Here is a 25,093-nt window from a genome sequence, read left to right as displayed (position 1 = left end):
CCACGACATGTGCTCGTACTCGAAACCGAATTCGCACCACATAGAGTGCAACAAGTATAGTATGAGTACAAAATTACGTGTACCCAGTAATGTACAACCACCAATAAACACACGAAATCAACAATTTTAAATGAGGTTAATAAGATGCAATGCAATGTGACACTATGTAATGATATGTCCAATGCCAACTACTCTTTCAACCATATATACATTATACTCCTCGAAAATACATTGATAGTTCATGACTCATGGGGGACTCGTGAGGTCCACATACCGACATAGACGATCTCAACATGTCGGTGAGGATGATCCAACACACTATCATAAAATCAAATAATTTTTACATGGACGATCTCCACGTGCCCAAATTATAATCTTAACATTCCACCATCTCCATCACTGACGATCTCTACGTTCCCATCTTATACTCAATCTCATGTCAATACATGTGAACTATATGATTTCAAATAAATGGGATGATAGTGCATCTCAATCAATCAAATATCAACATAATACATAACCACCTCAATTATCACAAATATACGAGTTCAATAAAGAAACACAATCACATGAAGAATTAAAGTCAATATTACTTCAGCTAATGCCTATATGTTTTGGCATTCTCGGATTACAATTCACACTCTATAGTAATAAAATTTTCATTTATACCACTGGTATTTGTACCAATGCCCGTCACATCATTGGTACGAGACCCTCATCTTTCACCCTTACCCATAGTCTATTCTATTTTTAATCTTTAATTAGAAAAGTGTCCTTCAAAGAAGTGTAAAAGTCTTAACATACCTTTGAATGTTGAACATGTGTCACGACTCTCAAGATTTTGCCTTTTCGTAAATCTTCAAAATATTCCCAAACAATCAAATATGTAATATCTGTAAGCAAATAAGTTCATAGACACCCATATTGTTATTTGTCTATCATAGTCCCAAAAACTCATCCCAATCAACGACTAAGATTCATAACTCTTGATGTTAACTAATATACCAAGTCTCATATTCAAAAAATTTAATGTCACGACCCAAAACGAGTCATGAGTGGCACCCACACTTACCTCCTTAGGTAGGCGAACCAAACATCTAAACCCCAACATATAGCAATAGTTCAACTATAATTAATATAAATAATGTGGAAGCTCCAAAAGATACTAAGTAACCAATTTAAATAAGTTTCTAAAGTTTAATACTTATTATCCAAAAATCTGATAGTCATCACATCAAAGACATCTAATCTCCATTACTAAGTCTAAGAATATCGAATACACTAAAATAAAGAATAAAATAGTATGTGTCCGAAACTATAGGACATCATGTCATGACCGAGAGAATCCAACACGAGCTTGAACGGATAGCTCACCCTGTAACTTGATATGCGGGAGGCTGGCTAGAGCTAAGGGAAATCAGAAGTCATAGGTACACTCGCTGCATTTCATAAAAGGAAAACAAAGAAGAAAACAAGTAGGACTCAGTACGAGGCAACATGTACTGAGTAAGTATCATCGGTCAACCCAAAATAGTAACTAATATACAAAGAATAATAGTATGAACTCAACTATAGCACTAAACATGTGATAAGCAACAAACAACATGAACAAGAGTCAATAACAATAAAGTAAGCATGTATTAAGTCAACGGTATCAAGATCACACATGAGGAATCATGCCTCCAAACCAAACCATTTTGGGAGTTGAGTTCTTTGAGATTGAGTACCTTCCATTAATTCAACATGTTTTTCCTTTAATATTATTGTGTCGGAACGTGACACTCCGATCCAAGAATACTGTGTCGGAACATGACACTCCGATCCAAGAATACCGTGTCGGAACGTGACACTCCGATCCAAGAATACCGTGTCGGAACGTGACACTCCGATCCAATTATACTTTTAATTTATCCTTTATTATCACCGCTTTCAATTCATTGTTATATTATTTTCATCAAGCCTTCTTTATTCAAGGCATCACTTCTATAGAGAGGGTTAGAGAATATAAATTCTACGGTCTCAGGATTTCAAACCAATCACAAACCACACAACCAAATCACACAATCACACAGCCAAGTACATAGAGAACTTCACAATATTATTCAAGGCATATCAATCACTATTAAGAGTTTACTATCAAATAGCATAAACCATAACCTACCTCCACTGAAGAATCGAAGTCAAGTAACTACTTCTCCAATGCTTTTCCTTTTCTTATTGTCTCCGAACCTTTCCAATCTATCTATGTCTCCGAACCTTTCCAATCTATCTAGTATATATATGCACAATTTGTAAGTTAACAAGTCTATAAACACTCGAATTAGTCTATGTTTAGCCTAGACCCAAAAATTCACCTAATTATATAATCAATTTTCCAAAATTCAAGTCTAAGGTTAGATCTTAATTCCTCCCATTAACACAATTTAATGAAAATTAAGTAATTCAATAAACCTAATGTTTAATTACCTATCTCAATATATTAACAACTTAACTTAATAACATGATAATAATATTAGTAAGCTTAATTCCTATACCACTGGTGACGAAACCAGTGGTAAGCTCAAAATTCAATTCATATATATAAAAAGAAAACTCAATTTATTGAGCACCTTAACAGTAGCATTTATGTTTCTCCATTACAAAATTTTAAATGTTTTACTTTTCAATTTCATCAAAGGCACATATTGAAGTTTATAATTTGTTATCACAGGTAAAAAGAGGAGTTGGTCAATTCGCCTCTTTCCAATTAACATTATTATAAACTAATTCTAAACTTAACATTAAAATAATATAGATTTCATATCCCAACCATTAACTATCCACCATTATCCTCAATCATTACATTGATGAATATATTATTGTATCTTGAATCCATCTAATACTTATATAAATTCAAAAGGGACATTAATTAGCAACTACCCAATAGAAAATAAATTGGAAGGAGTTACGAAGGTTAGTAGTACCTGAGGTTGCTGCCTTCGATGTGCGGCTTTCCTTTCTTCTCTTCTTCTTTTTTTTTCTTTTCTTTTTACAGATTATTTTTACCCTAATTATTATATGACTAGTTACAAAAGAAATGGTAAAGTGACCCACAATAATTTTTAATGTTATTTTCTTTAACCACCAACTAAATAAGTTATTAAAACTACCCCATTATTTCTATAATTATAGTTATGAATGGTCCAAAATACCTATTTAAATTATATTGAAATAGTATATTATGAAATAAAAATCTCTAATATTTAAAACAACTAAATGGGTCGTTACATTAGATACCAATTTACCCATCGTTCGTCCTCGAACGATCAAAAAAAGTGAGGGAAGAAAGGGTAATTGTCTCAACATTTCTTTCAAAATGTTAGTACCCCGGATCTTATATTAAAAGTACCAAACCAATCAACTGGAGGTCTACACCTCCTCTCATACAATGCCTCAAATAGGCCATGTCAATACTCTTACGACAACTTTTATTGTATGTAGCTCATTTAACCACAAAAATCTTCTCAAGTAGACTATTCAACAAACATATTCACCAACTAGATCTTGGCGCAACCATCATGACAGATATTATCTAACATAACCACGATAAAATTTTGAAGAAAAAGTGGCTACAACCAGAAGTGGACTTTAACCAACTACCACACACTCATAATGCACAAACCATCACAGATCTTATAAGGATTTTCTTTTCACGACACAATCTCATCACAAACTTAAGTGATAAAAATATTAGCTTTAGACATCGATTACTCATCAAGGGATAATCAAATTATCTAACCCAGGGAAGAATAATATCAAGTAAACACAAACAAGGGATACACTTCAAAATGCAGAACCTCTAACATTACTCATAGGCAATTGTAACTCTTCATAGAAGCTCTTATATAGATTCTCATAAGCAAGTTTGTACGTATAGAACTACTGATATACTTTAGGTATTCCAAACAATAACAATTCTATCATAACTAAAATACCAAGTTTGCCCAAGGAACCCTATCAAGAGGACACAAGAGGATCTTTACATCCGATTCACCACAAGAAATCAACCCATAGATGTGAAAACATGTGTGGACATAGAAAATGAATCATACTCTAAATCACACCCGAAATGAAGTAGTTGTTCACGTAAGAGTGTATATAACCAAGGTCGAATAACTTCACATATATATATATATATATATATATATATTTTCTCTCGATAGTTTCCATATCAAACATCTTCATTCATTTGACTTTATTTCTTTGATTTTCTAGCTACCCACAATCACCAATTTAGTCCCTACTATAATTGCACACATACTTACTTTATTGAACCATACATCCAATGAAGTCGACACTTTTGGTATTAACAAAATATCATAACCACACCGATCATCTACCTTACTCCAAAACCACCATTAGTATCAAAGTACTCTTGTAAAATATATGTTCAAACTATGTCTATTTCTCTTTCTATTTAAGCATTTCATGACAATTACGAGTTCCAAGCAAGGCTACACATTATTTAAAATTTGATAGTACCTTTCCATTATGATAAACTATTAAATCAAACCTCCAGTCAACCTCACACCACTTCCACATATCATGCTTTAGCTACCTTCTAAACCATCACATACCTCATGCCAACACTTAGAAAGTTTCTTGGTCATTCAAATTTTTATGTACCCTATTAGCTCATAACATTTATTCACCATTAAATATCTATGTAACACATCATAATATTCTATGTAATCCCATCAACAGAGTAGTATTATTCCAACTCTAAATTCTTAATAACCATGTAGAATTATATTACACCTTATCCATCATTCTTAAGTCTTCTATCCAAATTTGAGAAATCTAACCCCATGTAGAATACTAAATTCTTCATGCCTCATTGTTTTCAATCCAATTCAAAACTCAATCTTTATAAAAGTCGATGATAAGTTCTAGTAGGTCTATATCGAACTACTTCACCTCTCACAGTCATATCTAAACTCATACGCAAAAATCAATACAACCATCAACTACACCCCATGGGTTTATACAAGAGGTCTTATTCCTTCACTTTTCTCAAATTCTTTCTATGGTGCAAAATTCTATTATATTGACCCTTCAATATATAAACTCTTGTTTCACTAGCTTGCATAGTGATCTCAATTGCTAAAAATGGAAGAAAGATGACACGACCTTTTATGACTATTGCTCATTTTAAGCATAAAGCGGTTTCTTCCTATCCGTATGAATCGGACAATGTCTTACCAATAACCCATGATATTTTACTTCACACCCTAAATCAAAACTTTGAGGGTAAACCCTTCTTTAGATCCTTTAACAATCAAAATAACAAACTTTATGGTCCAAGACATGCATAAATTCTTTCACATGCTCAATACCGATGCAATCAATCATTTCTCATCTTACTAATTCATACCTTGACAAAATATATCACCATAAATCAAGACTTATAACAAAAAAAATTGAATTGTAAGTACAACTGTGTAATACAATGCCCTTATATATCTATATTTGCTTATACTTTGAAGATTTTTATGAATTACTGTATCTTATCTTATCATCAACCTTACCATATCCTACGCTAAAAATCTAACCCTACTAATTACTACATTCAACACTACCACAAAGCTTATCATCCCACTCAAGCTGAACGCTTGTACACTCCTCTCTTAAAATTTATCCAATAACTTTTAACCAATCTGATTAACCTGTTACATTATTTCTTTAACCAAAACAAAATAGGAAAAATCACGCGCTCTTGAACCTCATTCGCAATCCTTTCGAAGATACATTTTTAATCCAAGCATACAAAGAAAATAATCCTTGCTCTCACCTAATTCTGAAAGCTTCACATCCCATAAATTTTATCTTATTTTAATTATGACTCTAGCTCCTTTAAGTTCTATACGAGCGGTGCCACAATATCTTCTAAAAAGTTCCATACAATCACGTTACTTCACTAAATAGTAGAAATTCATAACCTTAGATGCTCACAAGTTTTTATTACCATGCAAAAATCATTTAACCAACAAATCCTTATTATATAGTTTCATCTCAATCACAACCCCTCACGAACTCTTTTCACCATCATGCTCAGTTAGTCCTTGTTATCACCACGAAGTGAACCTTTTCCTCGATCTGACACCTTAAACTTAGGTATACCACTTAAATTCAAGAGACTAACCCAATTTATATGCACTTTCTTCCTAAATCTTCAATTTACTTCACCCAAGTATATCCACTAGGACTTTCTTTCCCTATAAATTTGTCATTTTATTATCAATCTACCTTTTGAAGCTTAAGATAAAATCGTCAGTGCTCATTCGAAACCCTCAAGATACATTTCACAACCCAAAGATCCACCACTAAAATTTTCCTTTAAAATAATGCTCAATCTAAGTTCCTGTAGTAATAAACTAGTTAGTTTCTCAAATGTGAATGCAACACTAAATCTTATTATCTGACCATGTCACACAACTGGTAACTCTTTTAGTAATTAGTATTCATACTTGACAATCGACGTACATGTTTCCACATAACCCTAGAACTGCCACAACGTGAAAGTCCGTTAGATATCTCACTAGAACACATCATACCTATCCATAATATCGTACCCAAATAGCCCACATATTTCTACCCATTGAATAATTGCAAAATATTATTGAATTTGTTCTCTCTCTAGACCAAACAATTTGTTTTACTTCGAACAATTTAATAACAAAAATAACACACTTTCTAACTATAACCAAGAAAGAATAGATGACTTTCTCTAATATACCCTCACTCTATGAAGTCATAGTAGTGTCTATATTAATCGATACTTGACATGAGACTACCACAACATTTTGTAATCGAGAAAATATATCTATTTCTAAGGACACTTTTTTTTTCTTTTTGTTGTTGCTATTTCAACTTCAAATACTCTAGTAGATCCCATATTTGAAATAGAGCGAAGAAGTTCAGATACCAATTTGTATCACCTAGATACTAATTGGATTCAAGTAGTAGAACGAAAGAAAGAAAGAAATGAGTTTTCCTAAAGTCCTATAGCTTCTCGAAGAAAAGTAAATGCGTCCCCTTACCATTCCGCAAGACTCTACTAGACTTGTCCTTGTGTGATAAGATCAACGAACCTAACGCTCTGATACCAAGTTTGTCACGACCCAAAATGAGTCATTAGTGGCACCCACACTTACCTCCTTAGGTGGGCGAACCAAACATCTAAACCCCAACATATAGCAATAGTTCAACTATAATTAATATAAATAATGCGGAAGCTCCAAAAGATACTAAGTAACCAATTTAAATAAGTTTCTAAAGTTTAATACTTATTATCCCAAAATCTGATAGTCATCACATCAAAGACATCTAATCTCCAATACTAAGTCTAAGCATATAGAATAAACTAAAATAAAGAATAAAATGGTATGTGTCCGAAAGTATAGGACATCATGTCATGACCGAGAGAATCCAACACGAGTTTGAATGGATAGCTCACCCTGTAACTTGATATGCGGGAGGCTGGCTAGAGCTGAGGGAAATCAGAAGTCATAGGTACACTCGCTGCATTTCATAAAAGAAAAACAAAGAAGAAAACAAGTAGGACTCAGTACGAGGCAACATGTACTGAGTAAGTATCATCGGTCAACCCAAAATAGTAACTAATATACAAAGAATAATAGTACGAACTCAACTATAGCACTAAACATGTGATAAGCAACAAACAACATGAACAAGAGTCAATAACAATAAAGTAAGCACGTATTAAGTCAACGGTATCAAGATCACACATGAGGACTCAGTCCTCCAAACCAAACCATTTTGGGAGTTGAGTTCTTTGAGATTGAGTACCTTCCATTAATTCAACATGTTTTTCCTTTAATATTATCGTGTCGGAACGTGACACTCCGATCCAAGAATACTGTATCGGAACATGACACTTCGATCCATGAATACCGTGTCGGAACCTGACACTCTGATCCAAGAATACCGTGTCGGAACGTGACACTCTGATCTAAGAATACCCTGTCGGAACGTGACACTCTGATCCAAGAATACCGTGTCAGAACGTGACACTCCGATCCAATTATACTTTTAATTTATCCTTTATTATCACCGCTTTAAATTCATTGTTATATTATTTTCATCAAGCCTTCTTTATTCAAGGCATCACTTCGATAGAGAGGGTTAGAGAATATAAATTCTACGGTCTCAGGATTTCAGACCAATCACAAACCACACAACCAAATCAGACAATCACACAGCCAAGTACATAGAGAACTTCACAATATCATTCAAGGCATATCAATCACTATTAAGAGTTTACTATCAAATAACATAAACCATAACCTACCTCCACCGAAGAATCGAAGTCAAGTAACTACTTCTCCAATGCTTTTCCTTTCCTTATTGTCTCCGAACCTTTCCAATCTATCAAGTATATATATGCACGATTTGTAAGTTAACAAGTCTATAAACACTCGGATTAGTCTATGTTTAGCCTAGACCCAAAAATTCACCTAATTATATAATCAATTTTCCAAAATTCAAACCTAAGGGTAGATCTTAATTCCTCTCATTAACACAATTTAATGAAAATTAAGTAATTCAATAAACCTAATATTTAATTACCTATCTCAATATATTAAAAATTTAACTTAATAACATGATAATATTATTAGTAAGCTTAATTTCTATACCACTGGTGACGAAACCAGTGGTAAGCTCAAAATTCTATTCATATATATAAAAAGAAAACTCAATTTATTGAGCACCTTAGCAGTAGCATTTATGTTTCTCCATTACAAAATTTTAAATGTTTTACTTTTCAATTTCATTAACGGCACATATTGAAGTTTATAATTTGTTATCACAGGTACAAAGTGGAGTTGGTCAATTCGCCTCTTTCCAATTAACATTATTACAAACTAATTCTAAACTTAACATTAAAATAATATAGATTTCATATCCCAACCATTAACTATCCACCATTATCCTAAATCATTACATTGATGAATATATTATTGTATCTTGAATCTATCTAAGACTTATATAAATTCAAAAGGGACATTAATTAGCAACTACCCAACAGAAAATAAATTGGAAGGGGTTACGAAGGTTAGTAGTACCTGAGGTTGCTGCCTTCGATGTGCGGCTTTCCTTTCTTCTCTTCTTTTTTTTTCTTTTCTTTTTACAGATTATTTTTGCCCTAATTATTATATGACTAATTACAAAAAAATGGTAAAGTGACCCACAATAATTTTTAATGTTATTTTCTTTAACCACCAACTAAATAAGTTATTAAAACTACCCCATTATTTCTATAATTGTAGTTATGAATGGTCCAAAATACCTATTTAAATTATATTGAAATAGTATATTATGAAATAAAAAACTCTAATATTTAAAATGACTAAATGGATCGTTACATTTAAGCCTAGGATCAAGTCTAGATCTCTCCAAGTATCTTAAATTCAATATTAATCATATAGTATACACCTAATAATTAATTGTCTATATCAATATATCAAAAAGTAAATTTACAATGTGACAAGAATGAGAAAAATTAGCCAATTTTGAACCAAACTTGCAGAACCTCAAAATACATATGTGCTCTCTCTCCATATACATTATAATATCTAATATTAATACCTATAGAAATAATTTAGAAATCATTGTCTAGTGATTTTACAATACCAATTCCACGAATCTATTTATTTTATCTCCTAAAATCCCAAAGAACTCTAGGAATTAAAGTTCTTCAAATTCACAACCTCAGTTTCTTATAGAGAGAAACAAATCCTTACCTGAAGCAACAAAAAAAAAAATCTTTTGAGTGAATATCCGCGGTAGGTTTCGGTCCTTCATGCTATGACTGACAATAAAATCAACCCCCTCCTCCTAATTTTAATTGAATACATGGGCCAAGTGGTAAAAGAAATTAAATGAATTATGGACTTGTCCCACTAACTATTAACTATATTAATTATTTAATAAATCTCTAATGACTAGATAATCTTAATTGCTGAATATTTCAAAATTTTCTTTTAAAATGTTATGGAAAGAGTCAAAATAGTCTTATTTCTTAAAAAGACCTAGCGGATTGTTACATCATCTAGCACTTAAACAAACGTTCATCCTCGAACAATAAAATAATAGAACGTACCTGAACTCTCAAAAAGTTGAGGATATTTATTCATCATGTCTGATTCGGTCTCCCATGTAGTCTACTCCACCAGAGGTTGAACAAGGAGTAGAAGGAGGTTGAGTGACTAGGAAGTCGAAAGAAGTCACAAAAGGTCTAGATTGAGTAGATAACTATATCAAAAATAAAGGCGACGTAACCACAAGAGGATCAAAGGAGGAGGAGGATTGTGATATTGGCGAAGGACAACACAGTGTGGCATACGGGAAAACTAACTCATGAAAGGCAATGTGACGACTTACATGTACACAACCTGTTTTAGGATCTAGAAAACGATACCCTTTAGAGATGGAAGCATACCCAGGAAGGAGCTTGTTAGATACTCGAGATGACATATTTGGAAAGCATTCGCAACCAAAGATTCTAAGAAAATTAGTCAGGAGGGCGATGAAAAAGTTTTTCAAAAGGATAAAATCCTTGTAAAGTAGGGGTTGGCAATCTGTTGATGGTATAAACAACATAATAAGTGGCATCAACCCAAAAGTGAGATGGTAATGTAGCCCCTGCAAGAATGGTACGCACTATTTCAATAATGTGTCTATGTTTTCGTTCAACAACCCCATTTTGTTGAGGATTGTCCGGACAAGATTTATGAAAAGAAATACCTGAGTTAGAAAAGTGTGAAAGCATTGCCATGTTATCAAATTCACCACCTCCATCACTTTGAAATGTCTTTATTAGGTGTTAAATTTGTTCTCCATTAGCCTTTTGAAAGGCACAAAAATGTACAAAAACCTCAGATTTATTTTTCATAGGATAAAACCATGTAAATCGAAAAAAATCATCAACAAAAATAACATAATATTTATACCTCAAGTTCGACAAAACTGGTGATTGCCAAACATCTGAATGAATAATATCTAAAGGAAAAGAACTACAATGATCCGCTGAACTAAATAATAATCGTTTAGATTTTGCTAATCGACAAGGTATACAATGATTACTGAAAGAGTTAAGCAAAGTAATTGAATTATTTTTCCTAAGGCAATCTAGAGTATGAGCTCCACTATGACCTAATCTACGATGCTTTGTCCTTAAAACAAATAGAAGAAAAATCAAAATTAATAAAACAATTATTATCTTTAGACAACCTCTTAACAGAAAGTAAATTATGACGAAGCTGGTGTCACACTCCTTTTTTGCGCAGCGGCGTAAGGGTTTTTTTAATTTAAGTGACGTTATTAATTAGGGGATTATTTTAATTCTTTTCAGAGTCTCCATTTGGAATTGATTTTTGGTGTTCCAAGTCACCTTATTTACATCCCTAGTCAAAAGGAAGTTGATTGTTATTTTATGGTCTGCGAAATTAAAATTCGGGTAAGGAATTCTGTTGACCGAAGAGAAGGTATTAGGCACCCCTCGATCCCGTGGTTCTAGCACGGTCGCTTTATTGACTTTTATATGTCTTGACTTAATTTTAAATATATTATGTTTGTTATCTAACAATTTACTTATGTCCCGCTTTCTTTGATTTATTTTAAATTACTTTGTAAAATTGTCATATTTCATTAGTGTGTGGTTTATTGGTAGCAGCTCTTTCCAACCTCACCACAAATTGTTTATTTCTCTGTATTTAAAGACTAAAAGTAATTTAATGTTTTTTTGGATCTTAATATTTTATTAGTATTATCATTATCATAAGCCTAAATTATACATTATCTTAGTTTTATTTTTCTAAAAAAATGAACAATATATTAATAAGAACATAAGATAAAAATAAATTAAAAGAATACACCTTTTCATATAAATTTTTACTTTTTCTTATTTTAGTCATTAAAATGGAAAGAACCCAGTAGTTAAAATCAATTTTATTTATTTTACAAGTTTTGAGTCACTTTAATATTATTTTTCTATTTTTTAAAAAATAAAAATTTGTTTCTCTTTCTTCTTATACTTTACCTTATTTTTCTTTTATATTTTCTCCTTCTTATTTTTATACTTTTATGTTTTATAAATTATTTTTACGTCTTTTCCTTTTATATAAATTTTTATATTTTATTCTTTCAACATGAATAAATTAATTGATTCTTTTTTAAAAAAAGTTTCGCATTAAAAGAAATGTAAAGATAGTGTAGGTTTGATTTATTTTATTTTTATTTTTATTCTTCTCTTTTTTTAAAATAAATAAATACAGTTTTATTAAATATACAAAGTGAAAAAAGTAACTTAACAAATAAGAACTAAATTTCATCTAATTATTTCTCACTGCATACTGTAGAATATTAAGTTTCGAATTTTAATAAAGAACAAGATAAAAGGAAACTTTAAAGCAAGCAAGAATAAATACACGTTATAGAAATTTACTCTAAATTTAATAATATAAAATCTCAATCTATTTCATATCATAATGTTAAAAATTAAACATGCATAAGTTTAAAATACTTTATATAATTGAAATCATATCTTGCATGATTCTGAAACCAAATAATGTAATAAAGATCAACCGTTACCTTTTGTGAAAATTAATTCACAAAGAAAATACTTCGATAAGGACCACGAATTTAAAGCCTCGAATTTCACTATTTTTGGAATTTTTTTTTTTGTGCATGTGTTCCTTGGGGAAAAACAAGGTGAAAAGCTTTCTTTTTTTTTCTTCTTTTGTTTTTCTTTTCCTCTCTTTTGCTGATTTTTTTTATTCCTCCCTTTGCTGATTTTTTTTCTCTCTCTTTGGATTTCTGAATTTTTTCTTCTCTTTTCCTTTGTACCACTTTTTCTTCTTCTTCCTCCTTTTTCCCCTTATTAATGTATATATATTTATGTAAATGTGTGTACATGTGTATGGAAGAGTTGAATTAGTGGAGTGGAATGTGGGGTGAGTGGAGAGAAATGGTATAGGTTAATTTTTTTTTGTTATAAAATAATAATAATAATAATAATTAAGAAGAATTAAATAGCTAGATAAAAATATATAAAAAGTTAAAATCACTAATTTATTTAAACTTTGAATGAGTAAATAAAAATATACCTTAAAGTGTTAGTCTAATTTTTTGTGGTTTTCATATCTTTTAAAAATAAACTTAATAAAATAAGATAAAAATCAAAATATTTATAAAAAATATTTAAGCTCTAAAGAAGGTATAAAACTTAAATTCGGTAAAAAATTACGTATCTACAATTGGGAACATGAAATATGGTGCGCAAGTGTAGGGGACGAGTTTTAGATGGCAATTGAGCATATCTAATGTTATCAATATTGAGAAAACTACCATTTCCAACCAAAACACGATCAAGGCCAGTATAAGGTGATTTATGCAAGAAATTACCTTTCGAATGTTGAATCCATCGTCAACTTTAGCTATTCAATCGGTACAATCAATTGTTAAAATGAATAGTAATTGGAGTTGAAAATAAAAGATTTGGTAGTTGGCAAATTGATAAGATTTGCAACCATTCTTGACTTTGCTATGTTTACATATGTCATTAGTGACATAGACATGATTTTATCCTTCTATAATTAGAGCATTCTTGCTCATTTGTAGAACACACCAAGTTAGAGAGAAAAACCATTTTGAGAGCAAAGTGAGGTATTCCATAGACTATACAAGTAAATAGTCTGTGAAGAAAAATAGAGTGTGAGCGATATTTTAGTAAGACGGAAACCAAAAGAGTGTTGTTCCTTTTGAGTGTGTAGTAGTCACTTTGAGTATTGTATTCGTGACTACACAGTGTAAAATTCCTTAGTATAGTAATATCAATTGCTCCTCTTGGCCCGTGGTTTTTTCCCTTATTCAGAAGGGTTTCCACGTAAAATTTTTGGTGTCGTTATTTTCCCATTTTATTTCTATTACTTTTACCATATATATTTTTGTGCTCGTCCGCGTTTTTCCAACACCAAAGGGGTCATATGAGCGGATGCAGCAGAGTAAAATACCAAGTCTGGTCATTTGCTTCGCCAGCAGACATAGTAGCAAAAGACTTTGGAAGATCATTAGCAACGAAAGCATGATTAAAAAGATTAGTGCACTGTAATGCTGAATGACCAGGAAACCCACAAATTTGATAAATAAGAGAGGAAGGTTGATCTCCCAAGAGTCCAACGGATGGTGAAGATGAACTAACAGAATGTGAATGATAAGGAGAAGGAGACGCACCAACAGTACCTGATGAGGACTGCCCATGAAAACCATTATGGCAAAAATTACTAGATGTGGTGACTTGTTGAGGTTGATTTCGATGGTATGAGCCTCGACCTCCTCCACCACGACCCCGGCCTCCAGATGATGAATAACGACCTCTTCTACGACCCTCATGTGATATGCCATGACTACTAAATGCAGGGTATGAGTTAGAAGATACATTTTGAGTTGCAAATGCTTGACGAAAGACAACTGAGTCGAATTTCTTAAAACGCTGCAGACGTTGCTCATGTAACAACAACTAGTGCGAAGTTCCTCAACAAATAGTTGACTTGGAAAGTGAGTTATGATGCCAACCAATGTGTCATACTCCCTGCCTAACCCAAGAAGAACATGATCTACAAAATCTTGATTAGGAACTGGAGAGTTGATGGCAGCAAGGGAATCAACTATCTTTCTAGCCTTTCGAAGATACTCATCAATTGTCATGGAATCGGCTTTTCGCATGGTAGTAAGTTGACGTTTGAGTCCAACTGATTTAGCCTGACTAGCATCCATAAAGCGTCGGTTAAAAAAGAACCAAATATCACGTGATGTAGGCAGCAAGTGATCATCAAGAATAACTTCTCTGGATAGGTAGCAAACAACCGTGAACGTACATTTTGATAAACTCTTAGCCATGCACGATAATAGTGGTTAACTTGTTGGTTACCAGATGCATCACATACAAATTGACGTGGCGTAGATATAGAGCCATCTACGAAGCCAACCAGTTCATGAGAAAGTAACAAAAAGGTAAATTGAGTGTGCCAAGTGAGATAATCTTCAACAAAATTTAATTTGATAGTCACCAAATTAGAGACATTAGGTGCAATCAATGCCGCCGCAGAGTGAAAAATTGATAGAATTGGGGTTCCATTGATCCGACTTAAGGTAAGAGAGTGGGCTGTCCAATTTGACCCATAGAGGAACCAGGAAGAATGCTGGGAGGAGCAGAATGGACATGGACCGATGAAGATAAAGAAGGCAACGGAGGAATCATTAAAGGTGGACAAGAAGAGCTTGAGGAGATAGTACTGGTAGCACCCGAAGAAGTGACTGCAGGTGCAATAATAGTAGTAGAAGAAGGCAAGGAGATACCCGAAGAAGAGGAAATTGAAAGAGGCTGGGAATCCATATCACCTGAAAAGATTCAAAAGAACAATAAGATAGAAGGAAATTTGGATTAGCAATGGGTATTACTGAACGTCTGATACCATGTAACAAATAACTAACAGCCTTGAGAGCTTGTACACATTATTGAATATATTTATATAGTACAAGTGCATAGAGATGTAATATACCATAACTCAAACTATAAGACTCGTACAAGTACTAGAGTCCTAATAAACACAAGATATCAATCTTATTATTTATCAGCAGTTTTAGAGCATCATGGTAGGGAGGTTCCTGGCCAATTTCATCACTTGGTTTTCATTTGAATATGTGGTTTCAGCTTTCACTTTTTCCAGAGACACACCTAAAGGAAGTTGAGATCTGAGTGGCTTTCTCTTCATCCACATGAATGTGATTGTCCGAGGTAAGCATCTCTCGGAACATTCCAAAGGTTTACACTATCAATGGATTAATGTCGGTACTACAAAAGGCATCCCAATCACCAATAAAAAAATCATTCTTAAATTGATCAAATCGGTTGGTAAACTGAATTATCAAAAATTGGTAAACACCCATTTGCTAAGAATGAAAAGTACTTACCACTGAACCAAAACCCTTGTTGTAACAAATTTCTAATAAGTTAGTATGATTATTTATTTTTTTGATAAATTTTTCTCATTGATTGTTAATTTGTTGGTACATTCAATTGTAGTATTAGGTTAGTGATTGATTGAAAATATGTTCAAATTATTATTAACTAAATGATTATTCAATAGTAAAATATTTATTAATTTATTGCATTTGAAAATTTAAGAACACAAATATAAATCCAAAAATATTAATATCAATTTTAGAAATCATATTTGAATAAAAAATGCAAAATCTATGATAATAAGTTAAGTTAATCTCTATATGACGCATATCATTATTTCAAAAATTTAATTTGTTATAAAAAAATATTGACCAAATCTATTTGTTGGCCAAATCTTAAAAGTTAAACGCCTAACAACACAAACTGAAAATGGAAGTCTCAAAACCTGAAAACAATCATCCCATTAGATTTTAAAATGACTTTCCGAAAGCTTATTGCAATGAAACAATTCTCATCAGAGCACGTTCACAAAAAATGTTAAGCAAAGTTAAAACTTTGGCCAAAAGTTAAAAGTTATTCGCCTCAGGTATAAACTGAATATGAAAATCTCAAAATCAAAATCAAAATCAACCTTCCTTGAAGACGGAAAATGACATTCCAGAGCTAATTGCGCTAACAAAATTTAAATTTGAGCATGTTTCTCAAAAAAATAAACTAGATTAAATTTTAGCCAAAAGTTAAAAGTTAAAACGCTTAACGATACATACTGAAAATAAAAGTCTCAAAACCTGAACCAACCATCCCATGAGATTAAAATTAAACTTGTATGGCTAAACGTGGTGATAAAATTTCAATTCGAGCACGATTACCAAAAAAATTGGCGAAACTGAAATTTTGGCTAAAAGTTAAAAGTTAAAATGTTTAATGGCATAAACTAAAACGGAAGCCTCTAAACACGAACCCCCTATCTTATTACACAAAAAATGACCTTCTGAAATCTAATTGCATTGATAAAATTTCAATCTGAACACGTTTATCAAATATATTGATCGAAATTAAATTTTGATCAAAATTTATAAATTAAAATGCCTAATGACACACACTAAAAATGAAAGTCTGAATATCCAAGCTAACCATCCTATTAGATAAAAATAACCTTTGGAGTTAATTACACTAACATAATTCTCATCTGAGCACTTCATAAAAATATCGATCAAAATTAGAATTTGGCCAAAACATAAGAGTTAAAACACCTAACGACACAAACAAAAAATCAAAGCCTCAAAACTTGAACCAACATTCCTGTTAGATAAAAAATGACCTTTCAAAACTAATGACACATACATAGTTTAATCTGAGAACGTTTACAAAAAATATTGACCAAAGACAAATTTTGACAAAAAGCTAAAAGCTAAAACGCCTCGACACAAACTGAATATGAAAGCCTCAACACTAGACTCTAATTTACCAAAAAAAATTAACTCCAACTATTCAAATATAAGTTAGTAATTTATAATTTACCAATAAATTTTATCACATTTGGTAATTGTTACTATTAGACTAAACATTCATAAGTAGTATTACCAACTAATAATTAATACGTTGGTATATTTTACCAATGAATTAATGATCGGTTGATGTATTATCAACTATTTTTTATGATGTTAGTAATTTACTAACTATAATCTTTATTCTTCGGCAAAATTTCCAACTAATTGGATATTGGTTGGCAAGTTTACCAACAAATTATATTTCGTTACTAATATATCAACATATTTATATTTGGTTGGAAATTTAGCAACACAATCCAGTCATTGATAAAAATTTGGTTGGTAATTCATTGGTAATATGTTATTAAATTATATAAACAATTTCTTTGTCATATTTACCAACCGATATATACTTCGTTGGTAATATTACCAACAAAAGGTGTACTTTAGTAATATTTCAGTTGGTGCTAAATTTGGTGTCATTTTTTTCCGCCATATTTACCAACTAAAATACTTAGTTAGTAAGATTTTTGTTGGTAATCTGTTAAAATTTTGTTTTAAGTTTTAAAATATAAGTCAGTTAGAAATTAAATATGTTAATAATTTGTTAGTAAAATACTAACCAACTTGAGTTGTTAGTAAAATGTGTTAGCAATTTGGGGTTTTCTTTTAAGGTAGATATAGTAATAGCTACTGCTATAGTTCACCACACCACGACATGTATGTGGCAGATGCTTACTAAGTCATTACACCACTGAGATGACCATATATCTCAGCTGGGTAGGATCACTACTATGATAGGATTATCATATAGTTTATCATTAAAGAAGAATGATTTCTATATGTACTTGGTTGCATTTGTGGATAAATTTTAAGTAACTAATGTCGGATCTCAACTTTTGGAGTCTCAGGTTGTTGTCTAGTTCACTATTTTTGATATACTTATGTTAAAAAATTTCAGCCTTCGATACTATTATAAAATGTTATTAATTCGTACTGACGTCCTCTGCTTGGGGACACTACATTCGTGTTGCAGGTGCAAGTAGAGACTCTCATTTTCAGAGTTGGTATTCTCCTTTTGTTAATGAGCCATTTTATAGTTTGATAGTATTGTTTTCTTTTTTTTTTTTTGTATAGGTAGTCTGGGGCATGTTCCGTGCACTAAGTTTGTTACACTTAAGAGGCTTTTGTGGATTTTTATATGCAGTTTAGTTTAGTTTAGTTTTTTTTTTTGCATTGTCGGCTTTCGTTGCCTAGTTCAGTTCTATTATGGTCTAGTTGACCTTATGTTGATAAAATTTAATTTAGTCGTGACCTCCTCTATCTAGATGGATATGTCAAATGACCTGGTTAGCCTACAGTATAGTTTCAGATATTATATAAACAACTACTTCTTGATTAAGTCTCCCTCTCCTAGTTTTGGGGTGTGACAAATTCTTTCTTTAAATTTTATTTCAAATTCACCATATAACCCGACTCAAGATCATGTTCTTAGATTAAAAGAAACTTGCAGTTAAATTATATTAAATAAGTTTAAGTATGCATTCCTAAAAAAATCTCCAATTAAATTCACAATAATAAAATCCCCATGTAATTCTAGAAGTAAAACAAATCCCAAGTAAAACTGAAGAAATAAATTCCCAAAAAAATTCGTAGAACATAAATCCCCAGGTAATACCACACGTAAAATTATTTTTAAATAATTTTTTTAATAATTATTTTTAACTTGATCGGCAAATAAGTTTATTTGATAATTTTATTTCAAACAAATTTAAAAATATTTTCCCCCATACTTGCGAATTTACCTATGAGAATGGTACCAGCAAATAATTTGTCATAAATAATTTCCCAGGTAATAAGTTTGTAAAAATTGTGCCAAAATTACCTACCAATTTTTCTGGGGAGATTTTTTTTGCAAGTAAAACAGTCCAAAATTCAAGTTTTTCTTAAATTCGCATGAAAATTCGTAAGAAATTTCTGCGAAAATAGTTCCCAAATAAAATCTCTAGGTAATTTATAGTTTTCTAGTAGTGGATGACATATTCCTATCAGATCGAGTCCGATTATGATAAGGATAACATCAACCTCACAAATCAAAGATATTAAGGCGGTGGATGGAGCACGTTTCTGACAAGAGTCGAGCTACATACATTATCCTTTCTTAGAGGATTTCTACGTGGAAAGAAATACCAAGGAAGGGTCGCAAATGAAATCCTAAAAGTTAAAGGAATCCTTAGAAGGAAAATCATCTTTTGAAGAAACAGAAGTCTCACATCTATAAATATAGCAAGGGTTTTTGATAAACTTGCACAATTACTCATAGATTTACCAACAAAACATAATCAAATAGAACGAGTTCATGTTTAAGAGTTTTCTAACTAAAGATCCAAGTGCAACCAAAACAAGAAAAGAAGATTGAAGAACCTATTCCATCGGCTAATGCTTTACAGTTCTTAAGTCAAGTTTGTTTATATTGTGTTTTATCTAGTTATATCTTAAATACTTTCTAGATGTTGTGAAGTATAAACTAGAGTATAAACATAGTCTTCAAGTTGGGAAGGCATGGGAGCATAAACTTTGAGAGGTTTGTGTTAAAGTTTACAAATTAGAGTTAGTTCCTATGATTGCAAAAGTTATAATCAAAATTCATAACTTGAAGTAGGTTCGACAATATCATTGGTTGTTGACATTTTGGAATTGATGTGCTTGCGACAAAGTTTAAATTCATGGAAAAATAAATCAACTATAAAATAAAATCTAAAGAAACAAGAATATTATCGATAAAATAATATGGGTACAATTATGTTTGTTCCCTTTATTCTTCTCTCCGAGTTTTCTCTGTGATTCAAGGGTCGTTAATAGAATATTTTTGAACTAAGATGCCTCATAATTTGTTGGCCGTTAGTGACATATTTCTCGAACTAAGATTATTTAGACTTAATCTCCATGTTCGAGGGCTGTTAGTGATGTATTTTTCAAATTAGGATGATTCAAACTTTATCTTTATGAAAGGATTTGTGAATATGCTTGAAGTACTTGATTATCTAACGTATTTTAATCTCTTTATGAATATCCCAAGATTTTATGAAATTTTTTGGATTACACTTCAAGGCAATATATTACCCTTCATATAGGCATGAACTAGGGTTTAAGGTAGGTATCCTCTAAGAACTCTAACTAATATAGAACTCCTTTTGTAGAGATAAAAGTTTTGATGACTAAAAATGTCCATACTTCAAGACCTGTCAAAGTGTAAACTTCATGAAACTCAAAGATAAGAATTGAAGTATCCATTGAAATAGAGCTTCCATCTTTGCAGTTTTATGGATTTAGATTTGCAGATCCAATTTGTGAGAAAAGAGATGAAGGGTAGATTTGGTCCCATTGAGAATGCCAATTTGTTTGCAATAAATTTTAAAGGTTATAGAAAATAAATTACGATCAGAAATAAAATATGAAGACACATAGTTTTATTGATAAACATTGTGGGTACAAATTTATTCCTCCGTTGATTATTTTTTCTCTTAAGATTTTTCCATGATTCAAGTGTTGTTGGTGATGTATTTATCGAAATAGGTTGATTTGAATTTGATCTCTTCATGAATATTTCATGAATTTTCGGAATATTTGAGATGCCCCTTCAAAGAAATATAGTATCCCCTACCTCCCCCAAATCAAAATCTAATTAAATCATCATATTTTAACTACATAAAGGGTAATTAGAAGTTCAACAATAGTACTTTAATGTTTTACACTGATTCACCAACAATAGTACTTTAATGTTTTACACTGATTCACCTATAACGTGTCCACCATTACTTACTCATTAACAAACATTCTCTTATTTTCCATAAAAATAAGAAGAATGTTAAAAATATTATCAATTAAATACTCAATACAAGATCACCATCATCTATAAACCAAATAATGATATAAATACAATAGGAAATGAAGGGGTTAAAAAATGGGAAGGAAGGAAGAGAAAAGGTCAAAAATTCTCTGGACTAGCTTATGGAGGCTAGAACAATGGGATAATATATGTTGGTGGACATAGTGTTATTCTAATCCTCATTTGTTTGATGTCGACTTTTTTGGTTAGTATTTTTTCTCTCTTCTTTAAAGAAGCCTTGTCAGTGTATCCATCGTTTGTAAAGGCTTTATTTTTATATTTAGTATGACATTAAATTCTTAAAAAAAACATAAATGTGAAAGTTTTACTATAGACAAAGACTCACACAAAATTAATCAAAAGTGTAATAGAACACATCAAATTATTTCAAAATTTAGATCTATCTTCGATGAAAGCTCATCTTTTTTGAGCAATTAATAATTTAAACAAATGCTTTCGAAACATGTATATTAAACTAATTTTTAATTAAATAGTGGAGGTTATAACTCTTTTTATTTATGTTAAATAAATGTGTACAAGACAATACCAATCAAAAAATTAGATCAGCCCAAAACAACAGGAATCGTTTTGGCCCAGTCCATTTAATGGATAGAACAACTTCTATATTAAAACCCTAGAAGATAGGGTTTTTCCAAATTTGTGCCCATTTTATTTCTCCCTAGATTGCCTTTTGGAGCTGTATGGAATCCAACCTTTATCATTCTTTTATTGTAGATCATCAACACTAACGTCTTATTTTCCATGTTAACCCCGTTTTTCAGCTTGCATAGGTAAGATTTTTTTAGCTTGATATTTTCCTTCTCCATATGTTTTATAACTTCCTCATTTCTTCTCTTCTGTACAGACACAATCTAGTGGAACAATGGATCCAAGAAGTGGTTTCAATAGATGCGCCTAGTCTTGTGGTTGAACTCACAACTCTGTGTAAGTGGCCTTCTTTTATTTTGCCTCTTTTTCCCATTTTCTTCCTCTTTGATTTCTTTTTTATAGTTGAAGCATAAGTGGAGATATCCAAACACTCCTTACTTACTTCATTATGGAGTTCCTTTCCAATTCTAGATATGTAACTACTCATTCGAACCCAAAACACTCGCTTTTTGCTAGAGAAACTTTTTGTAAGAAGTCATAGTCTAGAAAAATTAGCTTAATTTTCACAACTATGTAAGTCCTATAATGTTTAGAAACATTTTTAGTAAATATCATAGTTGTGGGTGTGTTGTTGAAAATGACTTTGTATTAATGCATGCTCATGTTTATAGCTCTTGAAATCTGATATTTCTTGCCTTGATGATGCTGAAAATTATATCATCGTCTAATCTTGTTTTCACTTCCAAAGGTAGTGGCAATTGACTTGACTTACCTCTCTTGATTCTACTCTCCTAAAGCCTTATTTTCATTGGCAATAAATCTCTATCCCTCGCCATTAGCTCTATCTATATTTCCTTCAATTTCTTGAACCTCCTCCCTTTCTCTCCTCCAATTTTATACATATCTCGGGATCTCCTGTAAATTAGAAATGCTATTCGTCTGATACTCATCTGCTTCCCCATGTTTGGAACATGGTTCCTCTTCGCCTTCATTATGTTTCCCCCCTACATTACCTTGTCCTATTCTATAATATTAAATTCACCCAGACAAACAATGTTATCTCTCTCCTTACTCTTTGATCTTACATCTTCCTCCTCCCTATTTGCGACCAACCGTAACATATCAGATTTAAAAGGACAGTAAAATTTCTGAATTTTAGAGTCTGGTTCAAGTAAAGACGAAACCACCAAGGGTCCATAGGTTGGACCACAGAAGATAGGTGGGAAACGTCGGTGGCAAGATATAATGATTGAGAATGTAAAATCCCAATAACCTTTTACTATTCACCAGGAAGATTCGTCGTTTAAGTATGAGTCTTTGGTGGGTGTCTTAGGTGAGTCTTAAACTTACGGTGGCCATGTATATACCGTAGGGTGACCAACAAACCCTACAGGGTCCCGTCATTAGAGTGTCAAGAGAAAAGTTTCTGAACCCTATCGATGGTTGAACATGACAGTCTGTAGTTAGACCTACGGATCCTGGGTACGACTGTCAATGGGGCCTCACAGTTAAAGGGGCTTTGGGTATTTTCCTAATTATTTTAACTCAATGCTATGTTGTTTTACCCTCTACCTTAAGCCATATATAAGAGTTTTTACTCCTAAATCACCCAATTGAATTCACTCTCTTAGATTATCAAAAGTTGATCAAGTTTATCCTATCAAATATTTCTCTCTCTAAGGAAGAAAAACAAGTCTAGGGTTTTTATATCGATTCTTCAATCCACCATACTTTTTGGGATTTGAACTACCAGGTATGATTCTTCACCTATGGAGCTCTTTTCTCCATAGGGTTCCTAAAACCTCAAATTTTGTAAAGTTAGATTCCTCAATAAAGTTTAGGGTTTTTATCAATTGTCATGAGTTCCTCTGAATGTCGATCCAATTAATTGTTTTATGTCTTCTTATGCATGAATTGAAGTAATTGCATGTTTTAAGTTGAAAGACCCATGAAACCATGCATAACCCATTTTTTCTAGACTATGATGATCAAAGGTAGGTTTTGAATTATGAAAGATGAATTTATAAAGATATGCATGTATTTTATAAAATTTATGAAAAAATGATTTAAGTTACTTTGGGAGTAAAGCATCAATGTCTTTGTTGTTGTTATGAAAGGATTTCTAACATACTACACTACATGAATGTGAAAGGGTTTTTTCACATAAAGATTCTTAGGGTTGACAAGGTTTTCTTAACTAAAATTAGAATCAAGATTTAGGAGCTATTCTAATGAAACTTAGATTGGATTGGCTACTTGATGTGCCTTCCATGGATGATAATATAAATGGTGATTACCCATGTCTCTTAATGATAAAGCAAGCAAATACTAATGACGTCTTCGTGGGATTTATGCTTAGCACCAAGATGATATTGAGATGGAAGCTAACTCAATATCATCTCGGTTCTAAGCATAAATTCCATAGAAAAGTCATTCGTCCTTACTTGTCTTATCATTAAGAGACATGGTCATCGCCACTTGTCTTATCATCCTTGGAAGGCACATATAGTAGCCAATCGAAGCAAGGTTTCATAAGAATAACTCCTAAATTTTGATTCAAAGTTTAGTTGACAAAAACCTCAACTCTTAGAATCCTTATGCGAGAAAAAACTTTCACAATCATGTATTGATTAGTATGTGATAAAACCGTTCAAAATAATAACAACAACAATATTGATGCTTTTACTCTCAAAGCGACTTAAATAATTTTTCATCAATTTCATATAGTTTATCTTCATAAATCAAAACCCACATTATATCATTAAAGTCTATAAAACATGGGTTATGCATGAGTTCATAAGAATTCAACTTAAAAGCACATAATTACTTTAATTCACGCATAAGAACAAATAAAACAATAAATTAGATCAACAACAAAATGAACCATGCATATTTAATAAAACCCTTATTTGATTGGGGAATGTAACTTTATATAATTCAAGATTTTAGGAATCCTATAGAGGAATTAACTCCATAGGTGAAGACTATCATACCTTGGAGATCAAAACCGTCAAGCAAATTGTGCATTCGAAGACTTGATCTTCAAACCCTAGACTTGACTTCTTATTCTCCCTTAGAATG

The 25,093-nt window shown here is 31.8% G+C and overlaps 1 long non-coding RNA gene across 2 annotated transcripts; it reads right to left on the bottom strand.

Moving 5' to 3' along the window:
- Positions 1-1,110: 1,110 nt before the first annotated feature.
- Positions 1,111-10,860, bottom strand: LOC112941062 (uncharacterized). Of its 2 annotated transcripts, XR_011219931.1 has the most exons (4): positions 9,126-10,860; positions 8,351-8,427; positions 7,496-7,560; positions 1,111-1,439 (listed from the first exon to the last, which is right to left on the bottom strand). It is a non-coding gene; the product is annotated as an uncharacterized lncRNA (long non-coding RNA). The 2 variants fall into 2 exon arrangements; XR_011219930.1 differs by lacking the exon at positions 7,496-7,560 and having other exon boundaries at positions 9,126-10,157.
- Positions 10,861-25,093: the final 14,233 nt, after the last annotated feature.

The sequence above is a fragment of the Solanum lycopersicum genome, chromosome 3 (genome assembly GCF_036512215.1).
Source record: "Solanum lycopersicum chromosome 3, SLM_r2.1".
Taxonomy (NCBI): Eukaryota; Viridiplantae; Streptophyta; class Magnoliopsida; order Solanales; family Solanaceae; genus Solanum; species Solanum lycopersicum.
Note: the sequence above shows the minus strand (reverse complement) of the source record. Positions and strands in the feature narration are given on the sequence as shown.